Source organism: Mobula hypostoma, chromosome 6 (assembly GCF_963921235.1).
Source record: "Mobula hypostoma chromosome 6, sMobHyp1.1, whole genome shotgun sequence".
NCBI classification, from domain to species: domain Eukaryota; kingdom Metazoa; phylum Chordata; class Chondrichthyes; order Myliobatiformes; family Myliobatidae; genus Mobula; species Mobula hypostoma.
Genome location: NC_086102.1, coordinates 8341025 through 8364166, shown reverse-complemented (window position 1 = coordinate 8364166; position 23142 = coordinate 8341025). Strand labels below are relative to the sequence as shown.

Below are 23142 nucleotides of genomic sequence, written 5' to 3'. Positions count from 1 at the left end.
GTGGGAGGAAACCAGAGCACCCAGAGGAAATCCACATGGTCACAGAACATACGTATAAACTCCTTAAAGCAGCAGAATTAAACCTGGGCATTGGCACTTAATAGCATAATGCTACTTGCCCCAGGACCATCTTGCCCTGAAACCAGAACTCCTACGTTTCTATGGAAGGAGGTTCATTCCTGAAGTCTGGTGCCTTATACCACGGGTGCCTGACAGCCCAACACAGTCCAGGACGTGCTGGGGGTAGCAGGCAAGTGTCACCATGCTTATGACACCCACAACTTTAACCAATTTCCCCCTGGATCAATAAAGTATGACTATGACTATGACTATGACTACTATGACTAACTTACAAATCATGACCCATGCATCTTCGGACTGTGGGAGGAAACAGGAGCAAACAGAGGAAACCCACACTGTCACAGGGAGAATGTACAAACTCCTTACAGACAGAGGCTAAATTTCACCTATATGGAACCATTCACCAACGTTTAGCCAGGTTTAATGGGGCATAAGTGAATAAATTACCATTTTGGCTGAAAAAAAAAACAAAATTATCTGAATGGCGAGGGTTTGCAGTCCACGAAGGTGCAGAGGGATCCGGGTGTTTTAGTGAACGCTAGAATGCAGCAGCAGCAAGTAATTTGTTATGAGTTTATTACTGTCACATACTGAGATGCAGTGCGAAGCATGTTTTGCATACCATCCATACAGATCATTCCAAAATAACTGCATCAAGATAGTACAAAGCGACAAACAATCAGAGTGCAGAACATAGCGCTGCAGTTACCGAGAAAATGCAGTGCAGCTAGACGATCGCAAGGTGCACGAGCCATCGCCAGCTCCCACAGACCCCCATGACCCTGTGATTTCAGTCTGTGAGGCCGAGGTGACAGCATCCTTCAGGAGGGCAGGCTTTCCACGGAAAGCTTCGGTAGAGACCTGTGCTGATCACTGAGATTGTTAACCTCTCGCTTTGGCAGTCTGAGGTACCCACCTGCTTCAGGTAGGCTTAAATATGCCAATGCCCAAGAAGAATGTGATAACCTGCCCCAATGACTATCATACAGTAGCTCTTACCTCCACAGTGACGAAATGTTTTGAGAAGTTGGTGATGAAACGTACCAATTTCTGCCTCAGAAGTGACTTAGATCAGTTCCAATTTGCCTACCGGCATAAAAGGTCCACATCAGATGCCACCTTCATTAGCTCTTCACCTAACCCTGGACCATCTGGTCAGCAAAGATGCATACATCAGGGAGCTCTTTTTTTTGGACTACAACCTGGCATTCAATACCATTACCCTCTCAAAACTAATCAATAAGCTTCAGGACCTTTCCCTCAATACCTCCTTGTGCAATTAGATCCTCAATTTCCTCACTTGTAGTCCCAGTCAGTTCAGATTGGCAACAGCATCTCCTCCATAATCTTCATCAGCGCAGGTGCACCACAAGGCAGTGAGCTCAGCCCCTGATCTACCTGCTTTATACAAATGTCTGTGTGGTTAAGCACAGCTCCAATGGCATGTTCGAGTTTGCTGATGGCACCACCGTTGTAGGCCAAATCAAAAGTGGTGATCAGTCAAGGGGGACTGAAAATCTGGCTGACTGGAGCCACAGCAAAAACATCTCACTCAATGTCAGCTAGAATAAGCAGCTAATTATTGACGTCAGGAGGAGGGAACCGGAAGTTACGGATCCAGTCCTCATCGTGGATCTGGAGTGGAAAGGGTCAGCAGTTTTAAATTCCTCAATGTTATCATTTCAGAGGACCTGTCCTGGGCCCAGCACGTAAGTACAATTACAAACAAACCACAGCAGTGCCTCTACTTCCTCAGATGTTTACGAAGATTTGGGATGACATCTAAAACTTTGACAATCTTTTATAGATGTTTGGTGGAGACTATATTGACTGGCTGTATCATGACCTGGTATGGAAACACTTGTTACTTGTTACATACACCTGTTAGGGTGTATTCTCCATTTACCTTATAAGGTAACTGTAGCCTTCAGCCAGGAGCAGATGTCATCAGGTGGTTCCTAACCTTCACCGAGTGTTTCGACCCTTAACCACGACACTCTCCAGTGGGCGGGCCAGCAGTGGTGGCCAAATCACTGCCCATCTGCTCTTGGCTTCCAGCTCCCCTCCTCTCGCCTACTCCAAATCCAACAAGAAGCTCGTTCTGCCTCTTCCCCCATCCTACGAGCTGCTTGTTTTTTGCTCCTTTCGTCCAGGCCCAGAGCTGATAACAACCGCCATGCTGATTTGGCTGGGAAACCTCTGCAGCCGATCTCCACAGGGAAAAACCATGCCTGCCATCCCTTGTCTTTACACTCCTGCACTAAGGGCTGGTACTTCAAGGCCTTTCTCTCGTGGGCCTCTTCCCATCCCTCCTCCCATGGTACAGTCAACTCGACCAGTGTTACTTTCTTGTCTTCCGTTGACCATAGTACAATGTCCGGGCGTAGGGTTGTGTGCACCACATCCGGGAACTGCAACCTTCTTCCCACATCGACCCTCATCTCCCAGGACCTGGCCACTAGCAGCAGATTGGGCTTTCGTTGTTTGGTTACGAAAGGCCTGGCTCCCTCTTTGATGAAGGTGATGGCCTTCCTCAAATCTGTGCCAGCCGTCCTCTTCTTGCATCTCTCCCGCTCTAGTGTGTCAGCAAGAGCCAGAAGCACCTTATCATGGTGCCACCTATACAGTCCTTGAGTTAGAGCTGTTTTACACCCGGACAGTATATGAGCCAGTGTCCCCTTTTGACCACCGAGCTTACAGTTCGGGTCCTTTCTCATCCCCCATGTGTACAGATGTAATGGTGAAGGTAGGGTGTCATACACGGATCGCAAGAGGAAGGAAATACGGAAGGGCTCCAGTCTCCATAACTCTGCCCATGAGATCTTGCGCTTAGGCAGATCCCATTTTGTCCAGGCACTCTGGGACCCTTGTTCCACTACCTTTGAAATCCGCTTCTCTTCCTCACAGATCCGTACTTCTGCCTGTATCATGTCTCGCCTGTTCCTTATGCTTGCGTTTCCCCACTTCTGGAAGCGAACTGAGCCAATGTCCTTGAACAGAAAATCCAACAAAAAGTAATGGATATAGCCCGGTCCATCACAGGCAAAGCCCTCCCCACCATTGAGCACATCTACACGGGGTGCTGTCGCAGGAAAGCAACATTCATCGTCAGGGATCCACACCATCCAGGTTGTGCTCTCTTCTTGTTGCTGCCATGAGGAAGAAGGTACAAGAACTCACACCACCAGTTTCAGGAACAGTGATTACCCCTCAACCATCAGGTTTTTGAACCAAAGGGAATAACTTCAGTCAACTCCACTTGTCACCTCACTGAACTATTCCCACGATCTAGGGACTAACTTTCAAGGACTCTTCATGTCCTGTTCTCAATATTTATTGATTATTTATTAATTATTATCATTTCTTATTTTCTCCTTTTGTATTTGCACAGTTTGATGTCTTTTGCTCATTGACTTTCTGCCCTGTTGGGTGTGGTCTTTCATTGATTCTATTATAGTTATTGGATTTATTGAGTGTGCCCACAAGAAAACGAATCTTTAAGTTCAATTTTCATTGTCATTCAACCATACATGAATACCCACTAATACAGCCAAATAAAACATTGTTCCTCCAAGGCCAAGGTGCTAAAGATAGTACCTACACACATATGGCATATTAGTTATGAGTAAACATACAGTTACACATAAAAAAGGTCTAGCCCAAGCCCCTGAGTGTCATATTCCGTACAGCGATGTTGCATGGGATGTAGTCGGCAAGAGCGAGCCTGCAGCAGTCCGATTGTCACGCGCTAGTGCAGCCTCAGATGAACAAAATCTAGCCTGTCTTTCTCCAAGCGAGCACTGGAGGGCAGCACCGGCAGGAGCGGTCAGCCCACAGACCAGCATAGATGTCGCTCTACACTGCTTCTAGTGTCTCCTCCCCTGGGCACTTGCAACTTGTGACTCCGCTGCATATGGGCCCTGTCCGCACTACAGCCAAGGCCACACAGCTATCTCGCTATCCGTCTCGTTAACGAACCGGTGAACCGGACTTGCAGTACTCTACATTACCAAGGTCCAACGGACTCTTGCGATCACAAGAAAATGCTCAAAACAATCACTCACTCTGCTTGTTAGATCATGCACTGACTCTGACGCCTTCCTGTAGCAGGAGGCAAAATGGTGCACACCAAGTCCAGCCCCAGCCCCTCCACTATCAACCAACTATCTGATGGGGTAGACCTGCAGACTCGATGCTCTTAATGTGCACCAGTGTCTTGCAGTTATAAAATAAGATGTAAAGGACAAACAACTACGCACTTGGTTGGACCCGGAGAGGATGCTGTGACCATGTGCACCACCATCATACCAGATTTATGACGTTGGCTTCTTTCCCAAGGCAAGGAAAAATGTAGATGGATCTGTTGGATGAGGGTGTTGAATTGTTATTTTTCTTGTAGTTTAACTTTCCTATGCTTGCTTGGAATTGTTCTATGGCTTTTCCAGTAATTACAAGGGGTGATTGATAAGTTTGTAGCCTAAGGTAGAAGGAGTCAATTTTAGGAAACCTAGCACATTTATTTTTCAACATAGTCCCCTCCTACATTTACACACTTAGTCCAGCGGTTGTGGAAAATACGGATCCCTTCTTTGTAGAAGTCGGCGTCTTGGACCTCCAGAAAGTGGTCCACAGCAGGAGTGATTGATAAGTTTGTGGCCTAAGGTAGAAGGAGATGAGATATTAACTTCAAACTTTCTGCATAATCACTCAAAGAGTTCAACTGCACTTACATGTAATGAGAGGTGTATAACTCATCGCCGTCTACCTTAGGCCACAAACTTATCAATCACCCCTGCTGTGGACCGCTTTCTGGAGGTTCAAGATGCCAACTTCTACAAAGAAGGGATCCGTATACTCCACGACCGCTGGACGACGTGTGTAAATGTAGGAGGGGACTATGTTGAAAAATAAATGTGCTAGGTTTTCTAAAATTGACTCCTTCTACCTTAGGCCACAAACTTATCAATCACCCCTCGTAGAATGACACATTTCACTGAACAGTAAGCCAGTACAATTTTTTTCCACGGCTTTCCCTAGCAATGCATTTCAGGTACCTCTACATCCAACCGCATTAATGCTATGGCCAAAAAAAGCTTACCTGTGCCTCTACTTTCTCAGGATACTAAAAAATGGTGGCATATCCCCATCAACTCTCACCAATGTTTATCAATGCGCCATAGAAAGTATTCTGCCTGGCTGCTTAACAGCTTGGTATGGCAACTGCTCTGCATGTGACTGCAAGGAACTACAGAGAGTTGTGGACACAGCTCAGCACATCATAGAAACCAAGCTCCCCTCCATGGACTCTGTTTACACTTCTCACTGCCTCAGTAAAGCAGCCAGCATAATCAAAGACCCCACCCTCCCTGAATGTTTTCCCTTCTCCCTCTTCCATCGGGCAACATGAAAACACCTACCACCAGGCTAACAGGCAGCTTCTATCCCACTCTTGAATGGCCTGTTCCCGTATCCATGACAAGGTAGGTGGAGGTAAAACTGTTCCTGTTTGTGGAAAAGTGATGAAGCAGTGTAGAAAGGAGACTGGAAAAACAACCAAAGCTAACCAAAGCTGTCCTGATGAAGGGTCTTGGCCTGAAACATCGACTGTTTACTATTTTCCTTAGATGCTACCAGGCCTGCTGGATTCCTCCAGCATTTTGTGTGTGCTGCTTGGATTTCCATCATCTGCAGACTTTCTTGTCTAACATGATGAAAATCTCTTTTCCAGAGTGAGTGGTTAGGGTCTGAATCACACAGGCAGGCTAAACTAGACAGATTGTAGCATTCACGACAAAGCGAAAATCAATTAATTTAAAGCATCTTTCTATACCAAGAAACTGAAGGATTTAAGAAAAATCAAGTCTAGACTGTTGAACAGAGGTTAATTGTCAATGTAAAGTACTTCAAATACTTGACAAATTGGAAAGTCTTCAAATTTAGCTGACGATAAAAATTGCAGATATTAACGTCAGCTAAAAATAGCTTAATTCTGCCATGGTTGGTCCCACGCCTGGCTGTGAAAGGAGGGTTGGGGATGGGATGAGCAACCCCATCCCAAAAAACCCAGTACTTCAGAAACACCAACAGAAGCTCCGGAGGCCTCATCCCTGCGAGAGGAAGGATAGACCAAGAGGATGGGCTAAACCTGGAGACAGCGTGAGGGACTGGCCCAGGACAGAGGGTTCTGGTGAGCTACTTTTGGCGGTCAATGCCCCAGCTGGGGTGAAGGACTCGGCAGTAAGTAAGTAAAGTTGACACCTCAATATTTTTTCAAGGTGGGGAAAGGTGATTCCTGAGAACAGATTGGCAGGGAAATGGAAAAGAGGCTTTGGAGATGGATCCGAGAGCTAACCTTCTACACTGTAATTTTCCTTTGGGTATGTGTACTATGTGTACTTTGTGTGGGCATGTAGCCAAGTGGTTAAGGCGTTCGACTAGCGGTCTGAAGGTCGTGAGTTACTGAACATATTTACATGGAGCACTACCACAAGAAAGCAGCATCCATCATTAAGGACACCCACCATCCAGCTCTCTGCTGCCAGTTAGAAGGAGATATAGCAACCTTCGGTCCCTCATCATCAGATTTCCCTCCCACATAACCCTCCATTTTTTTATCATTCATATGCCTATCTAAGAGTTTTTTAAATGCCCCTAGCGTATCTGTCTCTGCACTCACTGCGTAAAAGAAATTACCTCTGACTTCCCTCCTATAACTCTGCCATGGGCAGTCCCAAGCCTGCAACATAGCAAGAATATTTGTTGCAAGATAGCAACAAATTTTCTGGCGTATGCAAGTGATATTAAACCTGATTCTGATTCAGGAACAGTTACCACCCCTAACTATCAGGCTCCTGAACCAGTGTGGCTAATTTCACTCACACCAACACTGAACTAATTCCACAACCTATGGACTTATTGTCAAAGTCTCCACAACTCATGTTCTCTGTATTATTTCTTCACTTATTTCTTTTTGTATTTGCACAGTTTGTCTTCTTTTTGCACATTGGTTCTTTGTCAGTCTTTGTGTGTAGTTTTTCATTAATTCTATTGAATCTCTCTTCTGCCGTGAATGCCTGCAAGAAAATGAGCATTAATATGGTGACATATACATACTTGTAGGCACATGGCCAGGTGGTTAAGGCATTGGACTAGCGACCTGAAGGTCATGAGTTCAAGCCCCAGCCGAGGGAACGTGTTGTGCCCTTGAGCAAGGCACTTAATCACACATTGCTCTGCGACGACACTGGTGCCAAGCTGTATGGGTCCTAATGCCCTTCCCTTGGACAACATCGGTGTCGTGGAGAGGGGAGACTTGCAGCATGGGCAACTGCTGGTCTTCCATACAACCTTACCCAGGCCTGTACCCTGGAGAGTGAAGACTTTCCAGAAGCAGATCCATGGTCTCGCAAGACTAACGGATGCCTTTTATATACATACTTTGATAATAAATTTATATTGAACTTTACAATTAGTAGCCCTCTCTCTAGGGCAGGGGTTTCCAACCTGGGGTTCACGGACCCCTTGCCTAATGAGATTGGTCCATGGTATTGGGGGTAAGGTATTGGTGTGGGTGGAGAATTGGTTAGCAGACAGGAAGCAAAGAGTGGAAATAAACGGAACCTTTTCAGAATGGCAGGCAGTGACTAGTGGGGTACCGCAAGGCGCAGTGCTGGGACCCCAGTTGTTTACAATATATCTTATTGACTTGGATGAGGGAATTAAATGCAGCATCTCCATGTTTGCGGATGACACGAAGCTGGGCAGCAGTGTTAGCTGTGAGGAGGATGCTAAAGGGATGCAGGGTGACTTGGATAGGTTGGGTGAGTGGGCAAATTCATGGCAGATGCAATTTATTGTGGATAAATGTGAAGTTATCCACTTTGGTGGCAAAAATAGGAAAACAGATTATTATCTGAATGGTGGCCGATTAGGATAAGGGGAGGTGCAACGAGACCTGGATGTCATTATACACCAGTCATTGAAAGTGGGCATGCAGGTACAGCAGGCGGTGAAAAAGGCGAATGGTATGCTGGCATTTATAGCGAGAGGATTCGAGTACAGGAGCAGGGAGGTACTACTGCAGTTGTACAAGGCCTTGGTGAGACCACACCTGGAGTATTGTGTGCAGTTTTGGTCCCCTAATCTGAAGAAAGACATCTTTGCCATAGGGGGAGTACAAAGAAGGTTCACCAGATTGATTCCTGGGATGGCAGGACTTTCATATGAAGAAAGACTGGATGAACTGGGCTTGTACTCGTTGGAATTTAGAAGATTGAGGGGGGATCTGATTGAAACGTATAAAATCCTAAAGGGATTGGACAGGCTAGATGCAGGAAGATCGTTTCTGATGTTGGGGAAGTCCAGAATGAGGGGCCACAGTTTGAGGATAAAGGGGAAGCCTTTTAGGACCGAGATTAGGAAAAACTTCTTCACACAGAGTGGTGAATCTGTGGAATTCTCTGCCACAGCAAACTGTTGAGGCCAGTTTATTGGCTATATTTAAGAGGGAGTTAGATATGGCCCTTGTGGCTATGGGGATCAGGGGGTATGGAGGGAAGGCTGGGGCGGGGTTCTGAGTTGGATGATCAGCCATGATCATAATAAATGGCGGTGCGGGCTCGAAGGGCTGAATGGCCTACTCCTGCACCTATTTTCTATGTTTCTATGTTTCTATGTCATAAAAAACGGTTGGGAACCTCTGCTCTAGTGGAATAAGATTCTGCAGTACAGTGGTTGTGTTAATGGGAATACAGTCCAAAGACTTGCACCAATGGTCAAAAGGTGATGGTTCAAATCCCACCACAGCAGCTGGGAAATCAATTGGAATAATTAATCTGAAACTTGAAAAATTATAATGACACTCAAACTACTGTATTGTCTTAAACTATCTTTTTCACTGAAGTGACCTTACCTGGACTGGAAAAGCACGGTAAAGATAAATAAGGATCTTTCTCACCTGTCACCTGCCAGCTTGTACTCCTTCCCATTCCCCCCCCCCACCTTATTCTGGCTTCTTCCCCCTTCCTTTCCACAGACAGATGTGGAGGTGAAGTCATTGGGTATATTTAAAGCCGAGGTTGAGTGGCTCTTGATTCATAAAGATTACAGGGAGAAGGCAGGAGAACTGGGCTGAGAGGGATAATAAATCAGCCATTGATGAAATGGCGGAGCTGACTCGATGTGTTGAATGGTGTAATTCTGCTTTTACGTCTTATAGTCTTATGATCTTGGCCCAAGATGCCCACTGTTGTCCCCTTTATTGACGCTACATGACTTGCCGAGGTCCTCCAGCAGTTTGTGTGTTTCTCTGGATTTCCAGGTCTGCAGAATCTTTAGTGTTTGAGATTCATGAAGATATGACCACAATTTAAGTTATCAGGAGAAACTGAGTAGTCTTTCTCTTGACTGTGCGAAGCTGAGAGTTGTACTTATATAGGTAGAGGACAATAGGTTATCATGAGGGAAGTAGGTAAGGTGGATGGTTGTGGTATTTTTCCCAAAGGTAGGCAAGTCTAAAACCAGAAGGCATAGATTTAGGGTGATTGGGAAAGACCTCATAGGAAATGAAGTGGCAAATTCATCACATAGTTGTTGGTGGATATAGAACATGGAAACATTCGACTTTACAGCACAGAACAGACCCTTCGGCCCACATTTTGTGCTGGCCTTTTAACATAATCTGAGATTAATCTAACCCTTCCCTCCCACATAGCCCTCCATTTGTCTATCATGCATGTGCCTATTTAACAGTATCTTAAATGCCTTTAATGTATCCAGCTCTACCACCATCCCTGGCAGGACATTCCATGCACCCACCTCCCTCCGTGTAAAAACATTTACCTCTGGCATTCCCCCTATCACTCACCCATGGGTGGTCCCAAGCCCCGCTGCAAAAGGAGGAGGAGGGTTGGGCATGGGTCTAGCAACACCATCCATTAAAATTCAGACCTGCAGAAACACCAGCAGATGCTCCAAAGACCTCATTCCTGGGAGAGGAAGGATCTTCGCCTAGAAGATGTATGAAGTCATGTGGTGAAAGTGGTAGCCACAGGGCCGATCAACCTTGTATTCAGGACTCTGGTGAGCTGCTGTTGGGGGCCTATGCCCCAGTAGTTGTAATGGAAAGAATCCTCCCTATGATTTGCTCCAATCACCTTAAAATTATGCCCTGTCATATGAGTCATCTCTGCTCTGGGAAAAAGTCTCTGACTGTTCACTTCATCTATTCCACATACACTGTCAATGGAACAAGCTGTCAGTGAATGTGGTGAGGGTGGATACAATTTGTTTGTTCGTTATGTGCCATGTCGAATGATGGGAGCGATCATGGTCTTTCCATGACCATAATTATTCTTCTCAAATTTTCTGCAGAACTGTTTTGTCATTGCCTTCTTCTGGGCAGTGTCTTTACCAGACAGGTGACCCAGCCATTATCAGTGCTCTCAGAGACTGTCTGCCTGGTGTGAAATTATAACATTTAAATGACTCTTACACAGGTACATAGATACAAAACGTTTGGAGGGAAATGGGCCAAATGCAGACATATGGAACTAACTCAGACAGAAATCTTGATCAGCCTGGAGGAGTTGGGCTGAATGGCCTGTACTCATGCTGTGACTCTATGACAAAATGTACGTGTAGATCACCAAGGAGACTCAGAAATGACCGAGTCCTTGCAAACTATAACAATAAAAAAGTTAAACACGAGGAATTCTGCAGATGCTGGAAATTCAAGCAACACACATCAAAGTTGCTGGTGAACGCAGCGGGCCAGGCAGCATCTCTAGGAAGAGGTACAGTCGACATTTCGGGCTGAGACCCTTCGTCAGGACTAACTGAAGGAAGAGCTAGTCCATCCCTCCCCCTCCTGACCGCCTATCATTTTGGATCTCCCCCTCCCCCTCCCACTTTTAAATCTCTTACTAACTCTTCCTTCGGTTAGTCCTGACGAAGGGTCTCGGCCCGAAACGTTGACTGTACCTCTTCCTAGAGATGCTGCCTGGCCTGCTGCGTTCACCAGCAACAATAAAAAAGTTAGCTGATTTTCGGATTCAGCTTCAGATTCTTTATTTATCAAATGGACAACGAAACATATACTTTATTAGACACACCTATATTCCTGCTCATTAATGCAAATATCTAGTCAGCCAATCATGTGGCAGCAACTCAATGCACGTAGACATGGTCAAGAGGTTCAGTTGTTGTTCAGACCAAGCATTAGAATGGGGAAGAAATAGGACCTCAGTAACTTTGACTGTAGAGTGATTGTTGGCACCAGAAGGTGGTTTGAGTATCTCAGAAACTGCTGATCTCCTGGGAAATTCACGCACAACAGTCTCTAGAGCAGGGGCACTCAACCTTTTTTATGCCATGGACCCCTACGATTAATCGAGTCATCCTTAACCCCCAGGTTGGGAGCCCCTGCTCTAGAGTTTACAGAAAACGGTGCAATAAAACAAAAAAATCTAATGAGCGGCAGTTCTGTGGGCAATGAGAGAGATCAAAGGAGAATGGCCAGACTGGTTCATGCTGACAGGAAGGTGACAGAAGTTCGAGTAACCACACATTGTAGCAATAGTGTGGAGAAGAGCATCTCTGAATGGATAACACATTGAATGTACAGGAGGCACCTAATAAAGTGGCCACTGAGTTCACTGTTTGCATTAGCAGCCCACACAACTTGAGGATGGGCTTGGGGCAGCCCGCAAGTGGTCACCGCATGTTCTGACGCCAACATGCCCACCTTGTTGAACTGAACAACTTTCATTGAGGTCCCTCTCTCTTCTAGCAGTAAAAAGGCTCTGTCTTCATCGTTCATGGGTCTGTGTAACTTACCTCCACAGCCCATCAATACCCTGTCAATTCTGTCACGAAAATCAGCATTCCCTCTTTGGACTTTGCCTAACTTGGAAAGGCAGATGACATAATCAAAGACCACACCCACCACAGTAATCCTCTCTTCTTCCCTTTCCATCAGAAATTAGCATCAGGTTTATTATTGCTGAAATATGTCATGAAATGTATTATGTGATAAAAAAAACCTGATGTAACATATCACCAGGCACAAGGACAGCTTCTATCCTGCTGTTATCAGACTCTTGAAGCCCTTTTAGTACACTAAAGATGAACTCTTGATCTCTCTACAACATTTGTTCCCTTCTCACCTGTCCATCACCTCCCCCTGGTGTCCCTCCTCCTTCCCTTCTCCCATGGTCCACTCTCCTCTCCTATCAGATTCTTTTCTCTCCAGCCCTTTACCTTTCCTACACATTTGGCTTCACCCATCACCTCCTAGCTTGTCCTCCTTCGTCTCCCCCTAGCTTCTTATTCTGGTGTCTTCCTCCTTCCTTTCCTGTCCTAATGAAGGGTTTTGGCCCAAAACGTCGACTGTTTACTCTTTTCCATAGATGCTGCTTGACCTGCTGAGTCCCTGCAAAATTTTGCGTCCGTTGCTTGGGACGTCCAGTATCTGCAGACTTTCTCATGTTTATTTTGTATGCATGTATGCATTTGAACTGTTTGACTTCTTTTGCATGTTGATTGCTTCTCAGTCTTTGTATGTAGATTTTCATTGATTCTATTGCTTTTCTTTGTTCTACTCTGAATGCCTGCAAGAATCTCAGGGTTGCATACGGTAACAAATGGAAGAACTCAGCAGGTCAGGCAGCAACCATAGAGGGAAATGAGTAGTCACATTTCGACCCAAGACCATCCAAAATCTCCAGCATCTGCAGGTAATTTATTGTCTACCTCCACAGTACCTTCTCTGTAAATATAAGTGTTATACATTCTGTTAATGCCTTTTTCTTGTACAACCTCAGGTGTTTTGTTTTTGACAAGATCTGTTTGGATTGCTTGCAAAAAATAATTTGTCCTCGGTACATGGGACAAGAACCAGCGCCAGTAACAAAACTGGGTGTGCCTGCTTTCTGTGGAGGTGAGGATTGATTACTGGACTCTGCTCCATCCCAGAGTGTTGTAACAATGCCCTAGGTACAATGAAATAGTCTTTATTTTTTTCTGGAGATGGCATTTTACAATCAAAAGATTTTATAAACCAGTGTTAACGGTTTATCACAAAAAAAAAGCACCAAGTGTGCCTAGATGAGACTCAAAACGGCAGCATTGATCCTGTGAAAGATTCAAAATGCACTGCCAGGCATCTCACCCAAGGGACTCCAAAGCACTCGGTGGCTGCTGGGTTACCATAGCAACCGTCAAACCTGAACAATTACAAGTATGCGCCTCAACATGCTACCGGCATTTGTGAACTTAAAACCTGGATTAGAAGGTCCTTCAGTTTTGTTCGCGATAAGGGAAGAAATTCCTTCCCTCGGAGGGTGGTTGCTCTCTGGAATTGTTGGCCCCAGAGTGTGGTTGAGGTCAGAACATTAGGTGCATTTAAGGTGGAGCTGGATATTTATTTGAAAAAACAAAGAATTGAGAGTTATGGGGATTGGCACACAAGAGGTGTTGAGGGCACTAAGTTTCACAAGATTCATCAATTATTTCAGCATCATAATCAAATAACCAAAGACCCCTCCCAGCTTGGACATTTTCTCCTCTCTCCTCTCCAATCGGGCAGAAGATACTAAAGCCTGACAGCACATGCCAACAGACCCAAGGACAGATTCTAACCCACTGTTATCAGACTCTTAAATGGAGCTCTTGTATGATCAGATAGACTCTGAGCCTCCCAATCTACCTCATTATGACTGTGCACCTTGTTGTTTACCTGCACTGTACATTTTTGGTAACTTGTATGCTTCATTCTGCACTGTTAGTGGTTTAACTCGTTTTACGTCAATGCGTTGCGTAATGATCTGATTTGTAGGGACCTCAAGGTTATTATAGCTGGGAGAGGGGAGGAGAGGGGGTAGCGGGTTAAGCTCCCAGTACCCATTAAATGTTTGCAATGACTTGCGTCTCAAATAGGCTCTGACAAACAGTCCAGCTCCTGGCCTTCATGTGTGGCCAGGAGCCCGGCAGAACTGTTTCTACTGACAGGAGGAGGGGTAAAGGCACCTTAAACCCAGTCTAGGAGAAGGAAAACTCTGATCTCAAACCTCTGCTGCCCTGAGACTATACCCACTCAAGAGAAAGGTTTTGGAAGTAAACTCTGAGGTAAAATCCAGAGCAGAAGTCCCTCAGGAAGTCCTATGATGAACTCAATGCTGTCTGGCAACTCCTGCGGTGACACTGGTGGCAAAATGCATCGGTCTCTGCTGTACTTTTGGATTCATCAGCTGCGTGGAGAGAAGGGGCCTGGCTAAATGGGCAACAGCTTGCTCTCCATATCGTACTGCCCTGACTTGTGTGTCATATAGGACACATATCCATGGTCAAACCAGACCAATGGAGGGGCTCATTTGTAGGAATAGTATGAAAGACAAGCTTTTACATGTACCTCAGAACATGATAATAACAACGGAATTACAATTATTATAATATTTTGCTTCCCCTAGCTACACATTTCAGGCACCCGCTACATCCAACCATGTTGACGTCAAGGCCAGGAAAGCTCGCCAATGCTTTAATTTCCTCAGGAGGCTAAAGAAATTTGGCATGGCCACATCAACTCAATAGAACATAGGACATAGAAATCTACAGCACATTACAGGCCCTTCGGCCCATAATGTTGTGCCGACCATGTAACCTACTCTAAAAACTGCCTAGAATTTCCCTACCGCATAGCCCTCTATTTTTCTAAATTCCATGTACCTAAGAGTCCCTTAAAAGACCCTGCTGTTTCCGCCTCTACCACTTTCACCGGCAGTGCATTCCATGCACTCACCACTCTCTATGAAAAACTTAACAAATTTTCATGCTAATTTTTCTCAATACACCAGAGAAAGCATTCTATCTAGATGATTAACAGCTTGGTATGGCAACTTCTCTGCACATGACCACAATAAACCTCAGAGAGTTGTGGACGCAGCTCAGCATATCACCGGATCCAGCCTCCCCTCTATGAACCTGGTCCATGCTTCTCGCTACCTCAGTAAAGGAACCAGCATAATCAAAGTCCCCAGCTGCCCATAACATTACCTCTTTTCTCCTCTCCCATTGGAAAAAATACAAAACCTTGAAACCATGCACCACCAAGCTAACAGATAGATTCTTCCCCACTGTTATCAGACTGTTAAATAGGTGTATAAGATAATGAGAGGCATTGATCATGTAAATAGTCAGAGGCTTTTTCCCAGGGCTGAAATGGCTAGCACGAGAGGGCATAGTTTTAAGGTGCTTGGAAGTAGGTACAGAGGAGATGTCAAGGGTAAGTTTTTTATGCAGAGAGTGGTGAGTGTGTGGAATGGGCTGCCAGCAGTGGTAGTGGAGGTGGAAATGATAGGGTCTTTTAAGAGACTCCTGGATGGATACATGGAGCTTAGAAAAATAGAGGGCTATGGGTAAGCCTGGGTAGTTCTAAGGTAAGGACATGTTCAGTACAGGTTTGTGGGCCGAAGGGCCTGTATTGTGCTGTGGGTTTTCTACGTTTCTATAACCTCTTGTACAATAAGATGGACTCTTGGCATCACAATTTACCTTATTGTGATCATGGACTTTGTTGTTTACCAGTACATATTGAATATTGAGTAGTTATTGAACTATGCTTTGAATAGTTTTTACATTTTATTCTGCATTGTAATTGTTTTACCTTATTCTAGTTCAAAGCACTGTATAATGATCTGATCTGTATAAACAGTATGGAAGACAAGCTCTTCCCTGTGTCTTGGTACATGTGGCAATAATAAACCAGTTCTAATACCAGCAGGAACAAGCTGGAAAGAGGCCAACATTTCAGCTGCTCGGCAATAGCCACCCATCTATTAATGGATGACGAACCAACTAGGGCATTACAGCTCATAAAACATAGAACAGCTCAGGAACAGGCTCTTTGGCCCACAATGTTGTGTTGATCCAATTAAATTAGTCATCAAATGCCCAAATGAACTAATCCCTCCTACCTACACAATGGCCATATCCTTCCATTTTGCTCACATTCATGTGTCTAGCTAAATGCATCTTAATGGCTTGGTTTGGCAACTAATGTCTCTGCCTCTACCACCACCCCAGGCAGTGCATTCCAGGCACCCACCACTCTCTGTGTAAAAACTTGCCCCTCACATCTCCTTTAAATGTACCCCTTCTCACCATAAATGCATGCCTTCTCGTATTAGACATCTCAATCATGGGAAGAAGATACTGTTTATCTATCTATGGCTCTCATAAACTGCTGTCAGATCTCCTTCCAGTCTCCACTGCTCCAGAGAAAACAACCCAAGTTTGTCCAACCTTTAATAATAGAACGTGCCCTCTAATCCAGGCAACATCCTGGTAACCCCCTTCTACACACTCTCCAAAGCCTTGACATCATTTCTATAATGTGGTGACCAGAACTGTATGCACTACTCCAGAGGCAGCCTAACTAGACGGTTGGTCAGGCCTTCTGAAGGTAACATGCAATCTGTTGGAGGAACACAGTGAGCTGAGCAGCATCCGTGGAAGGAAAGGAACTGTCGATGTTCTGCATCAAAACCCTGCATGAGCACCCAAAATATCAAAAATTTATTTTCCCTTCCACAGATGCTGATCGACCACAGAATTTCTCCTGCATATTGTTCGCCGTTCCAGAATGAAGCATCTGCTATCTCTAGCGTCCCTCCTAAAGGTAAACTTCATATATAGAGTTAAGGAATACTGCTGCTCAGACACAGGTCCTTCAGCCCATCTAGTCCATGCTGAACTACTATCCTGCCTAGTCCCATTGATTCTCATCTGGACAATAGTCCTTAATACCTCTCCCATCCAGGTACCTATCCAAACTTCTCTTAAACGTTGAAATCAAACCTACATACATCACTTCCTCTGTAAGATCGTTGCACACTCTCACCGCCCTCTGGGAGAAGTTTCCCCTCAGGTTCCACTTAAATATTTCACCTTTCACCCTTAACCAATGATCTCTAGGCATAGTCTCGCTCAACTTCAGTGAGAAAAGCCTGCTTGCATTTACACTATCTACACCCCTCATAATTTGTATACCTCTATCAAATCTCCCCTCATTCTCCTAAGCACAAGGGAATAAATTCCTATCCTATTCAACCTTTCCCAATAACTCAAGTTCCGAGTCTCAACAACATCCTTATATGCAAGGACATTCCACACAGCGAGAACACATGGACAGAGCCATGTCCTAAGTTCTGCAATGAAAATGCCTGTAAATGTTTCACAAAGATAGTTGGAACTGATCCTGATCAATGAGAAACTCTGGTGATGTTTGGAACAGGTGGTCTATCTGCCTCCTTCAGAACATCTACAATCACAGCAGGTACAACCTGAAGAGAAAAAGAATCCATCAGAAGCATTTCATTTCTGAAACGTACAGTCATAACGCTGCTGGGAATCATGCAAAACTCGAAGTTCAAAGTTCAAAGTAAATATATTATCAAAGTGGTAGCACAGGAGCACCACAGGGATGTGTACTTAGCCCCCTGCTCTACTCGTTTGACGCATGGACTGTGTGGCTGAGTACAGCTCCAACACCAATGTTGTGGGTTGTGTCAAAGGTGCTGATGAATCAGCAGACAGGAGAGAGACAGAAAATTTGGCTGAGTGGTGCCAACCTCTCACTCAGTGTCAATTAGATCAAGGAACTGATTGTAGACTTCAGGAGAGAAAAACCAGCGGTCCATGAGCCTGTCATCGCTGGAGGATCAGAGATGGAGAGGGTCAGTAACTTTAAATTCCTGGATGTCAGCATCTCAGAGGACCTGTCCTGGACCCATCATATAAATATAATTGCAAATAAAGCACAACAGTGCCTCTATTTCCTTAGGAGTCTGCAGAGATTCAGCATGTCATCAAAAACCTTGGCAAATTTCTGTAGAGATGTGGTGGAAAGCGTTCTGGCATTACTAACTACAAAGGTAGTGGATTTGGCCCAGTACATCTACATGAAACGTTGCCATAGAAAAGCAGCATCCAACATCATTGGTCCTCACTACCTAGGCCATGATCTTTTCCTGCTGCTGCCATCAGGTAGAAGGTACAGGTGCCTCAGGACTCGCGCCACCAGGTTCAAGAACAGTTACTAGCCCTCAACTATCAGGCTCTTGAACACTCATTCTATTTCAGGTGTTCCCACAACTGATGGTCTCACTTTAAGGATTCTTTATCTTGCTATTTCATGCTCTGGTTATTTATTGCTGTTTGTTTATATCTGCATTTGCACAGTTTGTTGTTCATTGATCCTGTTTACAGTTACTATTCTATAGATTTGTTGAGTATGCCCACAGAAAAAGAATCCCAGGGGTACATGTGGTGACATGTATGCACTCTGATAATAAATTTTACTTTGAACTTTGAATGTTTGAGTTTTGATATGTCACTATAAACTACCCTGAGATTCGATTCCTTGCAGGCATTCACAGTAGAACGAAGAAAGACAATAGAATCAATGAAAAACTACACACAGAGACTGAGAAACAGCCAATGTGAAAACGCAGACAATTTGTGCAAATCAATAAATAAATAAACAGGCAAATAGATAGATAAATGCATAAATACATAAATAAATAACTTATACAAAAAACATGACTTGCAGGGTCTTTGGAAGTGAGTCCATATGTTATTGAACCAGTTCAGTGCCAAAGTGAGTGAACTTATCCATGGTGGTTCAAGAGTCTGTTGGTTGAAGGGTATTAGCTATTCCTGAACCTGGTGATGTGGGAATTAAGGTTCCTGAACCTACTTTCCGGTGGGAGTAGTGAGATGAAAGCGTGGCCCAGATGGTGGGGTTCTTGATGATGGATACTCATGTTGAATGAATCAGACACGTGAGATGCTGCAAGATAATAATGCCTCGGGTTGCTGGTTGCACGGTCTGCTGAAGCCAACAATCACACTCAGTCAAAATAACTCCGACTACTCCTCCCAGAATTAATGAGAAACAGGATTTGACCCAACCACTGCCATTTCATAAGATCATATTTTTGAACTAAATGAAGTATACACTAACAGAGAGATACTGAGATCCATGCCCATCGATGCCTCAAATTTTCCATGCAATTTGATAGGGTTGTTAAGAAAGTATATTGTGTGTTGGCCTTCATCAGTCAGGGGATTGAGTTTGAGAGCTGTGAGGTAATATTGCAGCTCTATAAAACACTTAACGACCTGCTCCTGTGCTGGTCTATGCTCAATGTACAAGGGAATGCAATTGTACTCCTTTCCCTCCCCACATCTTCTCATTCTTCCCCAATTCTTTACAGTTTGATGAACGGCCTCATCCTGAAATGTCAACTGTTTATTCCTCTCCATAGATGCTGTTTGACCTGCTGGGTCTCGGTATTTTCTCCCCAAGGGAGGGGAGTTCCTCTGGCATTTTGTATGTGTTTCTCTGGACTTCCTGCATCTGCAGAATCCCTTGTGTTTAAGATGCATGAGGATATTACCAGGACTGGAGGACTTGAGTTACCAGGAGAGGTTGGGAAGTCCAGGACTTTTTACCCAAGTAAAACTTTTTACCCGACTGTTCCACAAGTTCAGCCATCTCCAACGGGATCCCACCAGCAAGCATACCTTTCCCTTCACACCACTTTCCACTTTCCGCAGGGATCGCTCCCTATGCAATTCCCTTGTCTATTCATCCCTCCCCACTGATCTCCCTCCTGGTATTTATCCTTGTGAGTGGAACAAGTGCTACACCTGCCCCTATACCTCCTCCCTCACTACCATTCAGGGCCCCAAACAGTCCTTCCAGGTGAGGCAACACTTCACCTGTGCTTCTGTTGGGGTCAACTACTGTATCCGGTGTTCCCAGTGTGGCCTCCTGTAAATCGTTGAGACCCGACGTAGATTGGGAGACAGTTTTGTAAACACCTACACTCCAACTGCCAGACAAAATGGAATTTCCCAGTGCCCACCCACTTTAATTCTACTTCCTACTCCCATTCCAACATGTCAGTATGGCCTGCTCTACTGCCATGATGAGGCCACACTCAGGTTGGAGGACCAACACCTTATATTCTGTCTGGGGAGCCTCCAACCTGAAGGCATGAACATTGATTCCTCAAACTCAGTAATTACCCCCCTCACTATTCCCATTCGCTTTCCCCTCTCTCACTTCATCTCCTTACCTGCTCATCACCTCCATCTGGTGCTCCTCCTCCTTTCCTTACCTCATTGGTCATCTACCCTCTCCCATCAGATTCGCCTTTCTCTAGCTCTTTATCTCTTTCACCAATCAGCTTCCCAGCTCTTTACTTCACCCCTTCCCCTCTCCCAGTTTTACCTATCACCTACCACCTTGTGCTTCTTCCTTCCCTGCCTCCAGCTTCTTGATCTAGCTTCTTATCTTTTTTTCCAGTCCCGTCAACAGACCCAAAACGTCATTTTCCATAGATGCTGCCTGTCCTACTGATTTCCACTGGGCACTTTGTGTGTGTTGACTGAACTGTTCTCACAACCTATGGACACACTTTCAAGGTCTCTTTATCTCATGTTGTCAATATTTATTGCTTATTAATTAATTAATTATTATTATTATTTTGCTTATGTTTTTTCTTCTTTTTGTATTTATACAGAAGAAAGAAGAAGAAGAAGAAGAAGAAGAAGAAAGACCTTAACTCCGAGTGGAGTCATTAGGACACCGTCATGACGGCGTTTTTTTAGCAGGCTTTCATATTTTTATGAGGCTGAGTTGCTAGCTCGACGCTCAACCCAGCACGGGTGGAAAGCATGCAAGGGAGCCGGCTGGATTCGTACTCGGGAGCCTTCACTCCGAAGTCCGGCGCTGATGCCACTATGCCACTGTGTAAACTATATCTACACAGTTTGTTGTTTTTTTGCACATTGGTTGTTTATCTGCCTTGTTGTGTACAGTTTTTCATTGATTCTACTGTTTTCCTTCGTATCTACTGTGAATGCCCGCAAGAAAATGACTCTCAGTGTGGTATGTGGTGATTACATACAATTCAAGGTTCAAAAATCAAAGTAAATTCTATCGTCAAAGTACACGTATGTCACTATATACAACACTGAGATTCATTTTCTTGTGGGCATACTCAGCTAGTCTATAGAACAGTAACTATAACAGGATCAATGACGGATCAACCGGAGTGCAGAAGCCAGCAAACTGTGCAAGTGCAAATTTAAAAAAAAAACAATAAGTAACAAGAACATGAGATGAATAGTCCTTGAGAGAGAGATTATTGGTGTAGGAATCTTTCAATGATGAGATAAGAAAGTGTAGTTGTCACCTTTTATTCAAGAGCCTGATGGTTGAGAGATAGGCTCTTGAATAAAAGGTGATTACTACACCCAATTGTCCCATCGTTGAGATGTTCTTACACCAATGTACTTTGGTAATAAATTTATTTTGAACTTTGAACTATTGAACATGACTGTAGGAGACAGGAGCTGACCTTATATAGATAAATAAAATCGTGAAGGGTGTAGATAAATTTGATGGTCTTGGTATTTTGTGTGTTGTTTGTGATTTCTAGCATCTGAAGAATCTAGAGTTTATCAATGGATAGGGTGTTGGAAGCTAGCATGAACCCAAAGGAATGAATGGCCAATACATTTCAGGACATATGCTAGTGAACCTCCAAGTGAACCACAACCTTGTCATAGGGTTTGGAGGCTTTCATGCCTTGATGACCTATGAGAGCTATGCTGGCTGGAGTCAGGGCTTTATGCTTTGGCTCTTGGCACAATCACTCATGCTAAGCAGGTCAAAGGTCAGAGGCCAGACTAAGAGTGGCCCCACTGGTCCTCCAGGTTCAGGGGTTCAGCTCAGGGCTAACAATGCTGACAGGTCCAAAAATATTGTTGTGGAAACGGCAATGAACAATCTTTCTCTTACTGTATGTGATGGTATGGACCTTCCTTGCTGCCCTAAACACCAGTGGCATAATGAGCGAACTGCTGCCAGTGATATTAAACTTGATTCTGATTCATATTCTGATTTTTCTATGCCTGAGTAACTGTTTGCAGAACAAATATAAATGTATAATTGAGTATAAGCTTAGATAAATGAATCTTTTATATTAAAGTAAATATCAGCTGATCGTCACAATTCCATCTCTGGATTCAGTGTCAATGTTTTGACTGAACTAAGTTGTTAAAAGTCATCTCAACTGTGAAGAGAAATGAAAGTTCAAGAGCAGTGGGTGGAGGTCACGGTCAGTCAATAGGATTTCTCTCCCACTGCCGTCCAATTGGAAAGACAGAGCTGATTGTTTGAACACAAGCGCTGCTTTGTATGGTGGAATGAGGCCCTCTCTTCCTGCGTGGTCTATGCCGTCACGGCAAAGAATGGACAGTAAACATGCAGGACAGTGGTGTGACTTCTGCATCAACTCATACCTTTCGCTCCCACCTTCGTTCTGAGTCAGGGCAAGACTTGGAGCGAGAGAGGCCAATGGAGCAGATGATCTAAGCTGGAAATGACAGAGGGAGAGCAAAGATGTTCTATGTTCTAAAGAAGGAGGGGGAAGGTGAAGAGGGGAAAGGGAAAGGGTGAGAAAAGAGTCAGAGAATGAGATGGACAAGCAGATGCTCGAACGTTACAACCAAAGTTCCTCACAGAGATAGAGAAATGGAACACACAGGCAGAGAGAAAGAGCAAGAAGGCCTGGCAATTAGGTCACATCTCTTCCTGGATTGCTAAACCTAGCTGATATCTCCTTGAATACCATCCCTAATCCATCAAAATCACTATCACTTCCAACTCAAATAATCCTCTTTTGACCTCTCAGTCTTTGGAAGTCATTGCCCCATCACCAACACCTCTTACTCCCAGCTGACTTCTTTTTTCGCCAGTCCTGATGAAGGGTCTCAGCCCGAAATATCGACTGTGTACTCTTTTCCATTGATGCTGCCTGGCCTGCTGAGTTCCTCCAGCATTTTGAGCACGTTGCTCCATCTCTCCATCACCCTTTCTCATCTGCATCTACCTATCACCAGCTAGTTCATGCCCCACCGCTCTTCCTCACCATTATGGCCAACTATCTTCTCTCTATTCTTTCAGTACTGATGAAGGGTCTCGACCAGAAA

General features: G+C 44.6%; 1 long non-coding RNA gene across 1 annotated transcript; it reads left to right on the top strand.

Annotated features, from left to right (window-relative positions):
- Window positions 1-824: 824 nt before the first annotated feature.
- LOC134347809 (uncharacterized) lies at window positions 825-22143 on the top strand. The gene is made up of 5 exons (XR_010018271.1): window positions 825-1006; window positions 12697-12815; window positions 12903-13018; window positions 16669-16753; window positions 20667-22143. It is a non-coding gene; the product is annotated as an uncharacterized LOC134347809 (long non-coding RNA).
- The last annotated feature ends 999 nt before the right edge of the window (window positions 22144-23142 follow it).